Source organism: Onychostoma macrolepis, chromosome 15, assembly GCF_012432095.1.
Source record: "Onychostoma macrolepis isolate SWU-2019 chromosome 15, ASM1243209v1, whole genome shotgun sequence".
NCBI lineage: Eukaryota > Metazoa > Chordata > Actinopteri > Cypriniformes > Cyprinidae > Onychostoma > Onychostoma macrolepis.
In genome coordinates this window covers 19,917,965-19,930,774 of record NC_081169.1, presented here as the reverse complement: position 1 = coordinate 19,930,774, position 12,810 = coordinate 19,917,965, and the positions used below count along the sequence as shown (strand labels likewise).

Sequence of the window (12,810 nt, the reverse complement as noted above, 5' to 3'; positions counted from 1 at the left end):
CTGACGTAGGTACCTGACGTCACCGCGCTACAGTCTGCAGCGAGGAGTACTTGGGGTTTTTCCCGGGGATCATGCGGAGAACATCTGCGCAGTGTGTCGATGCACCTTATGAGAGAAAAAGACCAGCAAGCAAGGTAAAAATATATGTACGTTTGTCTGTGTGAGATTTTTGCACACCAGTTTACCTAACATTAGTAACATTTAACCAACATGATCTCACAGAATTCAGTGCAATGTTCACGGACTTAATTAACCTCCGAATCTGTGGTGGCATCACGGAATCGCCGAAAATTCCGTGATGGGCTCACAGAAAAAATTCCGTGATGGGCTCACAGAAGTGATACCAATGTAAGTCGGTGACAGGCATCAGCAGTGAACCACGCACGGATCCACTGGTTCAACACTTTCAATATGCCGACGCGATAATTTATCGTCATCATCATTGTTCAGAACAATGTAGGGTAGGGTAGGTTTAGGGTAGGGGTGGGGTCAGGTACTCCAGTGAAAGTATAACTGCATCGGAGTCACTCTTTTTACGTGGTCCGATGCAGCGCTGGTGTTGAACCAGTGAATCCGTGCATGGACCACAGCTGATGCCTTCTGTGAACCCATCACGGAATTTTCGGCGATTCCGTGATGCCACCACAGATTCGAGGTTAATTAAGTCCGTGAACATTACACGGAATTCTACTCGTCAACATGGCGGTTACAGAACTTTACCATGGTAAACTGCGCTGTCGTTTCAAACGACTTTTGTCAGCTTATTGAATTGTTACCGAATTAAAATTGTTTTTAACGCGCAACGCTTATCTTATATTAACATTAGGTTAACTAATGTGAAATTTAGTTCAGGTGTTAGTAGTTAATGTTGGCCAGTAGCCTGAGAAAATAAAATCATATGTTAGCTAGGTTAAACTAGTTTATGGCAAGCTGCCTTTCTAGTTTTAGAATTAGTTTATAGTTTTTAATGGAATTTAAGATTTACTGCATTTTTTTGTATTTGTGTTTTAAAGGCAACTGCAATGAAGCATCAAGAAAGACATGGACATGCCAGCCACCCTGAGGCTGATAATTCATGGTAAGAGAACAACTATGTTTTTGAGAGATTTGTGTATTCTATATATTGCCTTTTAAAAGTGTGCCATTTCTTCTACTTGTTTTTCAGAGAAGACATTTCTGTCAAAGTGGATGGTGAGCAAAGATGGTGGCCACGTTTTGGAGCAGCACCTGGGTTTTGCAGATGGCTATGTATTCTTTGGCTACTTATCTTTATGTTTCTGTTGCCTAAAGATTCTTTGTGAGGATAAATCACAACAAAATGCACTGCAAAACGTCCTAAGACAGGAGAAATGGTAAAGATGCACTGTTCCAGAGTTGGAAGACTGTATTTTTATGTGTTATACATGCAATGTTTTAAATAAAGAATTTGATATTTTGTAATTGTGTCCAGTAGTACCTATGTAGAGTAAAAATAAAATGAATTCTATATAAAAATTATAAAATCCAATGAAATCTATATTAAAATGAATGAATTACAGTAGTATACTGATCAATCAAATACAGTTTGCTACTGAAAATTGTAATTACAGTAACTGTTGCCAGTAAGTTACTGTAAAAACCCTTTGAAATGTCTAACAGTGTAGAGAAAAAGAAAATGTCAATAGACAGAATTATGAATGTGCATGTGTGCTATTAACGGATTAAAATTTTGATTAAGTTATTTACAGATGTAAAGTCCTGAGAATTGTTGTGTGTTGTTCAGGAAGACAGGAACTACTTCTGTGGTCATTAATCACACCGTCAGATAGTACAGGGCAGACAGATAGTTCAACACAACCTTTGTGGTCGTCACGGGATGGACAGAAGATGATGGCGGGGGAAGACAAGGCATGTGCGCATATAAATCCAAGTTAGTGTCCACTGAGCTCAGCTCACCCTCAGCCTTGGTGCAGTAGGTGGAGCATCCCTCCGTGCTTTTGCTGTCCATAGCGTTCTCCCTCATGGCGAGCACTGTTACCGGCACACACACCTGGTCAAACAATCCGAGAGGCTTGGGCTCCAGGGCGATCTCCAGACAGTCCAGTGGTGTCTGGGAGGTCGAAGGGGCAATGGTAATTTGCCCCAATCCAGAACAGAGAGTTCAGCAGTCATCAAAATCTGTTAAAACGGTGAGCTGACTGAACTCATCAGCATAGTCCAAAAAGGGAAGGTCTTTGTGGGCTAATGAGGTGAATTGTGTGGTGATATCCATGGGGAAAAACAAACTAAACACTTTCAAATGAAAAACAAAACAACGTGAAAATGCACCGCTTACTTTTCTTTTTAGGTTCAGTCTTCTGTCACGCTACGGTGAGTACGGTGCACAAAGAAGGCAAAGATGAATGTAAATAGTCTTTATTAATCCACAAGAGGGTTTATACAGGACAGACAGGCAGGATGCACACGTAGGGACCAGACGAGGGAACACAGGACAGACTGAACTAAATACACAGGCAACTGAAGATAATTAACAATAACAAGACACACCTGAACTAAATAACACAATCAAACATGAGGGAAAACTAGGTCACACAGATCACATGGGGGATGAAAACACAACAGAACGTCCAAGGGTGTGACAGTGTGAGGGGTCCAGAGTGATTTTACCAGCCCTTTTCCGCACTCTGGAAATGTAAAGAACTTGGAGGTTCACTCTTAAAAATAAAGGTTCTTTGTTGGCATCAATGGTTCTATGAACCTTGAACATCCACGGAACCTTTCAAATGCAGGAAAGGTTCTCTATAGTCGAAAAAGGTTCTTTAGATTTTTAAAATGTTCTTCATAATGTTTCTATCAGGAACTGTTCACTGAAAGGTTCTTTGGGAAACCAAACAATTTTTAAGAGTGTTGGACACCAATAATCCTCTCAGCAGTCCTGACTGTCCGTTGTAGTCTTCTGATGTCTGATTTGGTAGCTGAGTCAAACCAAACAGTCACAGACGAACACAGGACAGACTCAAAGACGGCTGAGTAGAACTGTGTGAGCAGCTCCTGTGGCAGTTTGAACTTCCACAGCTGGCAAAGGAAATACAGCCTCTGCTGGGCCTTTTTTTGTTTGTTTGTTTTTACAATAGAGTCAATGTGATTGTCCCACTTCAGGTCCTGAGAGATGGTGGTGCCCAGGAACCTGAATGACTTCAGCCACAGTGCTGTGCATGATGCTGAGTTGGGGGAGTGCAGGGGGGTTCCTCCTGAAGTCCACAATCATCTCCACTGTTTTGAGTGTGTTGAGCTTCAGGTTATAACTGCATCAGACAGCCAGATCTTTAACCTCCTGTCTGTAAGTAGACTCGTCTCTGTCCTTGTCCTTGTGTACAGTCGATGACTGTAGTGTCGTCCGCAAACTTCAGAAGCTTGACAGTGGGGTTTTTAAAGGTGCAATCATTTGTGTACAAGGAGAAGAGCAGTAGGGAGAGCACACATCCCTGGGGGGCGCCAGTGCTGATCGTGAGAGTCCTGGATGTGAGTTGGTCTGTCAAGGTGTTGCAGGATGTAATGCAGTCCCGTGTTGACTGCATCATCTACAAACCTGTTTGCCCTGTACGTAAACTGAAGAGAATCCAGCAAGGGTCCAGTGATGTCCTTCAGGTCTGATTTGGTAACTGAGCCAAATCAAACAGTTATAGACGAACACAGGACAGACTCAGTGATGGCTGAGTAGAACTGTGTGAGCAGCTCCTGTGACAGTTTGAACTTCCGCAGCTGGCAAAGGAAATACAGCCTCTGCTGGGCCTTTTTTTGTTTTTACAATAGAGTCAATGTGATTGTCCCACTTCAGGTCCTGAGAGATGGTGCTGCACAGGAATCTGAATGACTGCAGCCACAGTGCTGTACATGATGGTGAGTGGGAGGAGTGAGCCGAAAGTCCCATGTTGACTGCATCATCCACAGACCTGTTTGCCCTGTACTCAAACTGAAGAGGATCCAGCAAGGGTCCAGTGATGTCCTTCAGGTAGGCCAGGACCAGTCTCGCTAATGACTTCATGACCACAGACGTGAGTTCTGTCAGGACCACTATCGTCAAGATGATTGAAAATTAGCATACAGTTTTTGGGCAAGAACTCCCTGCGTATCCATGCAGCCTAGCATGGATGAGAGCAGGGAGAGCAGCGATAACCCCCCAGGGTAAACAGAACAGAACCAACATAAATGTATTGCAGATATCGTTAAAGTTCAGTAATTTATGTACACATTTAAAATTTGTCTGATTCAAAGGAGAATCAGAAGGCTGAATCCTGACTGACAGAAGAGGAGTTGGGGATGGAGGAGGGTAATTGGCTGCTGATAATACTGAGGGACCTTATATATGGATGCTTAGATAGGTGTCGTATTCCTATAGGTAGATGGGGATCAGCTGAGAGTCAGCTGATGTGAGCTTGACTAACGTGACTTGCCAGAACTAACGATACACTTGATAGCGACAGGTCTGTAATTATTAAGTCCAGTGATTTGGGGCTTTTGGGGTAAGTATGGTATGTAGGTTTTCTCTACAAGAACACAATAACAACAAGCTGAAATAAATAGGGGCCAAGGTGATTATTTTTAACAAACCGGTTCCTATGTTACAGGAAAATGTTGTTTCATTTTAGTTAATTTCATTTTTCTTAAATTTGTTATTTCTTTATTCACTCATAGATTTTTCAAGCCTCAACACAAACACAAACATACACGCAAACATAAACACTCACACAGGCACACAAACACTAACACTCACACTCACACAAACACAAACATAGCCAACAGCAAAAACACAAACATACATGCAAACACAAACATACATGCATAAACACTCACACAAGTACAAACATGTACACAAACACTAACACTCACACAAACATACAGCAAAAACGCAAATGCAAACATGCACGCAGACACACACAAATAAAAACACACATGCAAACATAAACATGCACACAAACATACATGCAAACATAAACACACAGACAAACAAACAAACATACACGCAAACACAAACATGCACACAAAAAATACACACAAACACACATGCAAACATACACGCAAACGCAAACATGCATACAACAAATACACACAAACACACATGCACACAAACACTTATGCAAACACAAACATACACGTAAACACAAACACAAACATGCACACAAAAAATTCACACACTCATGCAAACACAAACATGTACACAAACGCTCACAGAAAAACAAACACAAACATACATGCAAACATTTTTCCATTTTCATCATCTTTAAAGTGAAAAGGTCTGTTCTAATGTTAAAATTTTACATTACATTTACATTTAGTCATTTAGCAGATGCTTTTATCCAAAGCGACTTACAAATGAGGACAATGGAAGCAATCAAAATCAACAAAAGAGCAATTATATGCAAGTGCTATAACAAGTCTCAGTTAGATTAACGCAGTACACATAGCAAGGTTTTTTTTAATTTATATAATAAATAAAAAGAAAACATAGAATAGAAAAAGAATAGAGCAAGCTAGTGTTAGAGGCCTTTTTTGCTTTTGTTAATTGTATAATAAATAAAAAGAAAACAAATAGATTGAATATAAAAAGATTAGAAAAGCTAGTGTTAGGGTTTTTTTAAAAAAGAAAAACAAGCAGTTAGTAAATGAATAGAGTGCAAGTCTAAAAGGGACAAGTTTAAAAAGTAGAAGAATAGAATTAGAATAGAGAATGCTAGAGTTAGAGGGTCAAATAAAGATGGAAGATATGTGTTTTTAGACGATTCTTGAAGGTGGCTAAGGACTCAGCTGCTTGGATTGAGTTGGGCACGTCATTCCACCAGGAGGGAACATTTCATTTAAAAGTCTGTGAAAGTGATTTTGTGCCTCTTTGGGATGGCACAATAAAGCGATGTTCGCTTGCAGAACGCGAGCTTCTAGAGGGCACATAAGTCTGAAGTAATGAATTTAGTTAAAGGGGTGCAGAGCCAGTTGTGGTTTTGTAGGCAAACATTAAAGGTGGGGTAAGTGATTTCTGGTAGCCAAAGTTGATATTTGAAATCACCAAAACAAAACATGTCCCTACCCCAAAAGGGTCTCGCCCCTATTTTGATAGCTCCGCCCCACACATATGTATGCATCCGAGGCAAGGATTAGGTCTGTGAAACAAAGCAAAACCAATGTTACTCACCTATCGAGAAGAAACAAAGCAACCTTGGTGTCCGATCACAGGCCTTCCCGCTCCTTGATGCTGTCTACACTGGATGGGACATGACAAATCCCTGACAGTAAACTGCTGCCGCGTTCTATTTATGAAGTATTGACACAAATTCCAAATGATTTTCAACGGTCGATTTGTCGTGTCCAGTGTAGACAGACTGCAACAGGACAACTGTCGCTTCCGGTGTAGACACGGTGTAAGCCTTCTTTTGTTCTGCAGACGTTTAAACAGAGGTGTGATGTGTATTCTTTTCGGCTAATAACCATGACCTCTTCTTAAATATAACAAAAACTTCACTCTCCACCCTGTTTGGCGCGGCTGCAGAGTTTAATAATAATAAAAAAAAAAGTTAGTGTTCGTGCTGACTTGAAATTTTAAGCTTAGTCAGCTCCAAGTTTTCACCCACCTCTGTTGTCAGTGAGAGCTGCTGGGCCAGGGCCTCAGCACTGGTTATCACAGAGACTGTTCTCCTATCCTCAGTGCTTCCTGTTATGGCGGTAGCCATCCTGTGTGTTTGGGCTACTTACTGCTCTGTTACCCAAGTCCATGAGTCTGTCCCAGAGGCCGCTCCTGTCCATGAGTCTGTCCCAGAGGCCGCTCCTGTCCATGAGTCTGTCCCAGAGGCCGCTCCTGTCCATGAGTCTGTCCCAGAGGCCGCTCCTGTCCATGAGTCTGTCCCAGAGGCCTCTCCTGTTCATGAGTCGACCCCAGAGGCCCCTCGTTTCCACGAATCCGCTCCAGTGCCTCCAGAGGTGGCAGTATCTGCTGCAGAACCTCTAGAGGTGACTGCTTCCGCTGCAGGACCTCCCAAGGTGGTGGCGCCCACTCATGAACTCACTGTCTGTCCTGTCACGGCCATGGAGGCCGTTCATAAACTCACTGTCTGCCTTGTCACAGCTTTGGAGGCGCACGGTAGAGTCGATGGTCTTTACACTCTTCGGTCTTCACATGAGGAGGCCTTCACACGAGGGCTGCCATGGTATACTAACCTTTTTTTATACCCGTCTGACAAAACAGAAATTGAATTCAGCTGAACACACTTTGCTGTTTATCACAACAAAGGGCTAAGCAAGCGCACGACACTGACAAGGTATGCGATACACTACAAGACCAAACACAACTTCAGCACGTCTCAACACAGTAAACAAAACAAGTGTTTCCTAGCAACGACAACTACGCTAAACATTAATGAGACAAGAAATAAAATCACTTACGATCAGCTTTTAACTTCCACTGACTGACTGCTTCTCTCAAAGAGTATTTCTTTACAATGTCTTTTGCTAGTGCTTAAACACACTTTGCTGTTTATCACAACAAAGGGCTAAGCAAGCGCACGACACTGACAAGGTATGCGATACAGTATGACACCAAACGCAACTTAAGCAAAAATAGGGAGAATGCTTTCATCGATTAAGAATTGACCTTGATATATTAAAAATATATGATGGCCGAGAGAGCTCAACGTGCTGCAAATTAAAAAACACATGCAAATTAAGAAAACATCTTAATCAGTTTGACAACCCTTGTGAAAAAGAAGTGTGCTTAAATGCAGTAAAAGTGTACTTTTTGTGTACTTCAATTATTAAAAGTATACTTTTTAAAAAGTGCACTTGCAGATAATATATAATATAATTTAAATTAAAGGCCACTTAATTGTACTTAAAGAGAGGACACATTAATGACAATAGGTCTTGACATACTTAAGTACACTTTTTAAAAATGCACTTTATAATAATGTCTAATTAAGTATTAATTAAACATACATTTGACATAATTATGATTTTATTGTCTTTTAAATAAGTACACTTATTTTGATATATTTATCAATATACTAAAGCACATGTAAAATAATTGATTTTAATTTCAACTTAAGTGTGTTCTCCAAAATTACATTTGTTAATGTATTTTAAATGTATTTAGTATACTATGTGCATTAATGCACTTGAAATGTATTTTTCTTCTAAACTTAAATACACTTTCTTATACAGTATACTCCAATAAAACTTATTGCTGAAATTTTCATCACCAGTTCTTGCGCTATGAACTCTATGAAGTTTAATGTTCGACATAGTATTTAACATACAGTGTCATTTATGAGAGTACTGTATTTGTATGTAAGAGTACTGTACTTTACATCTGTGTACAGATTATTCTTAATATCATTATGTTGTTCTAAGTCACTTAAACACACATTAAATTGCATTAATTGCAAGCAAAAGTTAATCTAAACAAAATTAATTTGCATTCAAATACATTTGATTTTAATTAGACTAGGCTACACTACACTGTAAAAATTACTGACTTTTAGTTAGGTGAATGAGTCATGAATGAGTCTAACAATAGTCTTTGGTCTAACTACACAATGAATTAGGACAAATGAAAAGCCTGAAATAACACGTAACCACGCAAGTATCTTTTTTGTTTTATGCTCATGAGCCAAAAATACTACATCATGATGGCGCGCTACTTCAGCAGAGTTTGAAAAAATGCGCTGCGCGCCATGTTTCTGGAGTCGAGACGCGTGAGGAAGCTTCGCTGATCAAACGAGAACAAAGGAGCGGTGCGTTTGGATGATTACAGATGAGACTTTATGTACTGCAGATAATGAATCAAGTAAGTATATCTTGATATAAGCTTTCTTTGTTCTTAATTTAGGCTGACCATTCCCTGCGGCTTTCTCCGGCTGTTCTTGCTAACTTCTACAGACTCTGGAGGTGAATTAATCGTGTCCTACAATTTATCTATGAATGCATTCTGATATCGGAATGGTATCGCGTGCGTGGACCAAGAAATTGGGCTGCTGAAAATACAATATTGTATTTTAACTAAACGATTTAAAATTCAATTTAACGCTACTGGACAAAATTCAAAGATCTTATCTTGTAATATTTAATGTATAATCGATACTATAACCACCAGTAATATTCAGTATATCAGCCACCTCTAGAAATAATGTTGTTGTTTTTATTTTATTTTTTCATTTGAAGAGCCAGATGTTCCGTTACTGCTTGTGTTTGTAATATATTTTTGTACTTACCTGGAGTTATTCATTTTGCAGGATCAGTACAGATTTGTTACTGGAGATACAGTGGGGAAACACAGACCAGTAGAAAAGGTGATGTTAGAAGTTTTTAATGAATTGTGGCCTAGTCAGCTCACCCTGATCACACAAGACAGGCTAAAAGTACTATATTAAGTTACTATCCCTATGGATTTTAAATGCTTTGAATATTTTCCTTTTGCAGGTAATATATTCCAAACTTTGCATTTACAGATCCCCCTCTAATCATAATATATTTTACAGGTAACAAACCAAAGGAAGAGGACAGCAGCTTTGTTGTGTCAGTCGTGGTAAATACAGGAACATCCTTCATTAAGATGTGCAAGAGAAGCTTGCAAGGCAAGATGAGGGAAAAAAATTAAAGGTACCTTTCATAGATTTTGGGATATTTATCAATATTTGGGTAATTGATAAAGTTATGTTTTATTCCCTGTAAAGTAGGAATAAAAACTGTTTGTAAAAATGTTATCTATTTTTAAAGCCCAGTGTCAGTGAAGATGGTGTGATCAGGAAATCTGAAGGAACATCTCTCAGTACTCTACTACGATGTTGCCCTGATGATGATTGAGGTAATTCACCTCTTAGGTGATGCAGATGTGGTCAAAAGTATACATACAGCTTGCAGAATAAACTGCTTCATCAGAGCAGAAATCGCATTTTATTTTAATGATTCTACCCCTCTACCCTCTTGCTTAAATTATTAACATTTTGCAGATACTGCAAGGTGTATATAAACTTTGGACTGCAACTGTGTCTATTGCTTTCACTCAGCTGAACCATTTATAATTGTGGAAGCATATATGTAGAAAAATTCAGTTTGAAATGTAATATGCAAAATGGCAATGCATTTCTGTATTTAAATTTACATTTTCCCATACATACACTATATTGCTAAAAGTATTGGGTCACCCCCTTCTAATGCTACTTTAGTAATTTCCGTGAGTACAAATCTTAATGTTTAAGCATATAATGATATTCTAGGGAACTGTGTGCTTCTAATTTTAAAGCAGCAGTTTGGACAGGACCCTTTTCTATTCTAACATGACCCCCCCTATCTGAGGGTTGTCCCCCCTAAAAATCATTACAAGCGACTCTGTGTATTAAAAATAATATAATGGACATATACTCAAAATAATTGTGAGAGTAGTAAAGCAAAATAAACGCAAAAAAACGTTTTAAGTTCAGAAATGTTTTGATTTCCCCCCTCCCTGCCTGCTTTCCACTTTTACCGATACACACACACACACGAGTCCGGTCACTCCGGTGGGAGAGAGCAAGTTTCCTCAGTAACAGTTAGTTATGTGTAAGTAACTTAGGCTGACAAGGCTATTTTATTCTCTTTAAACATCGGGTGAAATTATTCTTTTTCTTTAATACAGATGATGTTGGATCATTAATAAATTAGTCATGACAAAAAAATTATGATATCCGATGTTTTTCTATGAGCGATTATAAGGCTAACAAGCGTAATACCGTAGCTTGTCACCCACTACAACTAACACGGCGATAAGCCTGTGTGTGAACTGATATTAGGCTAATATTGTAGACCTACCTATGTGTTGGGTTTTGCTCAATATGATGTTAAGTGGCAGATCAGTGGGCTTAATGCGGTTGAATATCTAAAGAGATGTACTCGGTTTCAGACTAAACCTAAAATACTATGGATGACGCAAAATAATAATTAATATGGCCGCGTGGTGAACCATATGAACCGAACTCATATTTAAACACAGTTCATGCTATGTACACATGCTGTGTACACATAGCTATCCTTACAAATACAATTTTGGCTGTATTATTTGTGTCCCCTTCAAAAATTTCTCTTGAGAAATTTTGTTTATTGTCCCCCCTACTGTTAGATGAAATTTACGCCCCTGCATATGGGTACAGTCATTTTAGACACTTCTAAAATTGTAGAAAAACTTCCAAAACTGTGGCAACAAAGATGGAAACATAATTCATGTATTTAAAAATTGTATTTCCATCTCTGTTGGAAGTTGAACACTGAACAATTAAATGTAAACCCTTAAGTCAGATGGCCTTATAAAGACTGTAACTTTAATGTTTGCTCTTCACAGACAAGTTGTCAACGACAAGCCTGACATCAGCCAGATGGTACTTCAAAGGCCAGCTCTTTTCACAATGAATCAGGTACGTACAGGTGCGTAAACATTCATAAACATTCCATACCCCCACCACCCTATTGCAATTATTACCATAATTACAAGATTCCAAAGCATCAAAAACCTTGTAGAACTCATAATTATCGTCTGTAAACTGGTAATTTTCTGAGAGCTCCTACTTGCACCATGTGACCACTGTACCTGACTGCTGCAGATTTATTTAGGCATTGATAGTGTTGTCATAGAAACGCACAATTCCTGGTCCAAGGACACGAACAGGTCCGAGTAGAACATCACAATGTTGTCCTCTCAGAATTACAGTAATTATGACATGGTGTGAATGCAGCATATGACCTTGAGTATTTGACCAAACAGCATTATCTGGCTTGATAATGTCTTTGTCGATCTGTTTCTTCCTCTGTTATGCAGCTGACAGGACAGACTCCAGTAAGAATCCTCAGTGTTGATCAAGAAAGTCCACAGCTCAACCCGTCTAGAGTGGGAATTATCTTGGAAGAAAGTTTGGTAATGGATGAACTGACCAATATCAGGCCTTCTATGTCCATTTTTTTTTTCTTCATTTTATTCCCTGCACCTGGACTATCCTAAGTGCATGAAAAGCACTTAATATTTTATTCAGCAAGTAATGCTCAACCTCAGAAAAGGTGAGCTGGCACCCAAAATTCAATACTGCCAATATTGTGAACTCTGAGTGGAAACAAACCATATAGTTTTGATGCCATTTGTTGTGATTCTGAGATAGACTGTGAATGTGTTTAACAATAAGTTAATTTGCTAAACTAGTTTTTTTTTCATGTTTTTATGGGAAATGTTTTCAGGATATGAAAAATTCATGTTTTGTTGTGTTCAAGTTAACATTTGGAATTGAATTTAAAATAAAACAAAATTGTATGAATGTTCCTTTACTTGTTTGCTTTTTTCTTAGTTTTCTAGTTTAACAAATTGGAAAAAAATAAATAGTAACTGATATATATTTAACTTACATTAACGTACATTGAACTTAAATATACTAGGTGTAATAACTGCAAATTAATTGATATTACAAAACATTTTAAGCTAAATGAACTGAACTTTGTAATTGATTTTGCAAAACATTTTAAATTAAATAAACTGAATTTAAGTTCACAATACATAATTTTTTAGGCAACCAGTTTCCTCAAGCTTTTTAAGTAAATTAAACTTATCCGGGTTTAGAGTGTGTATTTGGTTGTGTTGAGCATTTGCAGCACATGTGTTAACATGTGAAAAAGAAGTGCACTTAAGTATACTTTTATAAAGTGTACTTGTTGCAGAAATAATATACTTTAAAAGAACACACATAAGTGCAAATTAAATATGCTATTTTCGATGCTTAAATACATTGTATTTGTAATTAACTTAAAATATCACATTTTAAAGTGATATTAAAT

General features: G+C 38.5%; 2 long non-coding RNA genes across 2 annotated transcripts; both read left to right on the top strand.

Annotated features, from left to right (window-relative positions):
• LOC131520683 (uncharacterized) lies at positions 1-1,386 on the top strand. Its single transcript, XR_009266109.1, has 3 exons — positions 1-134; positions 1,014-1,078; positions 1,166-1,386. It is a non-coding gene; the product is annotated as an uncharacterized LOC131520683 (long non-coding RNA).
• Positions 1,387-8,687: 7,301 nt separating this feature from the next.
• LOC131520900 (uncharacterized) lies at positions 8,688-12,230 on the top strand. Its single transcript, XR_009266155.1, has 6 exons — positions 8,688-8,809; positions 9,255-9,311; positions 9,501-9,621; positions 9,739-9,826; positions 11,336-11,408; positions 11,810-12,230. It is a non-coding gene; the product is annotated as an uncharacterized LOC131520900 (long non-coding RNA).
• The last annotated feature ends 580 nt before the right edge of the window (positions 12,231-12,810 follow it).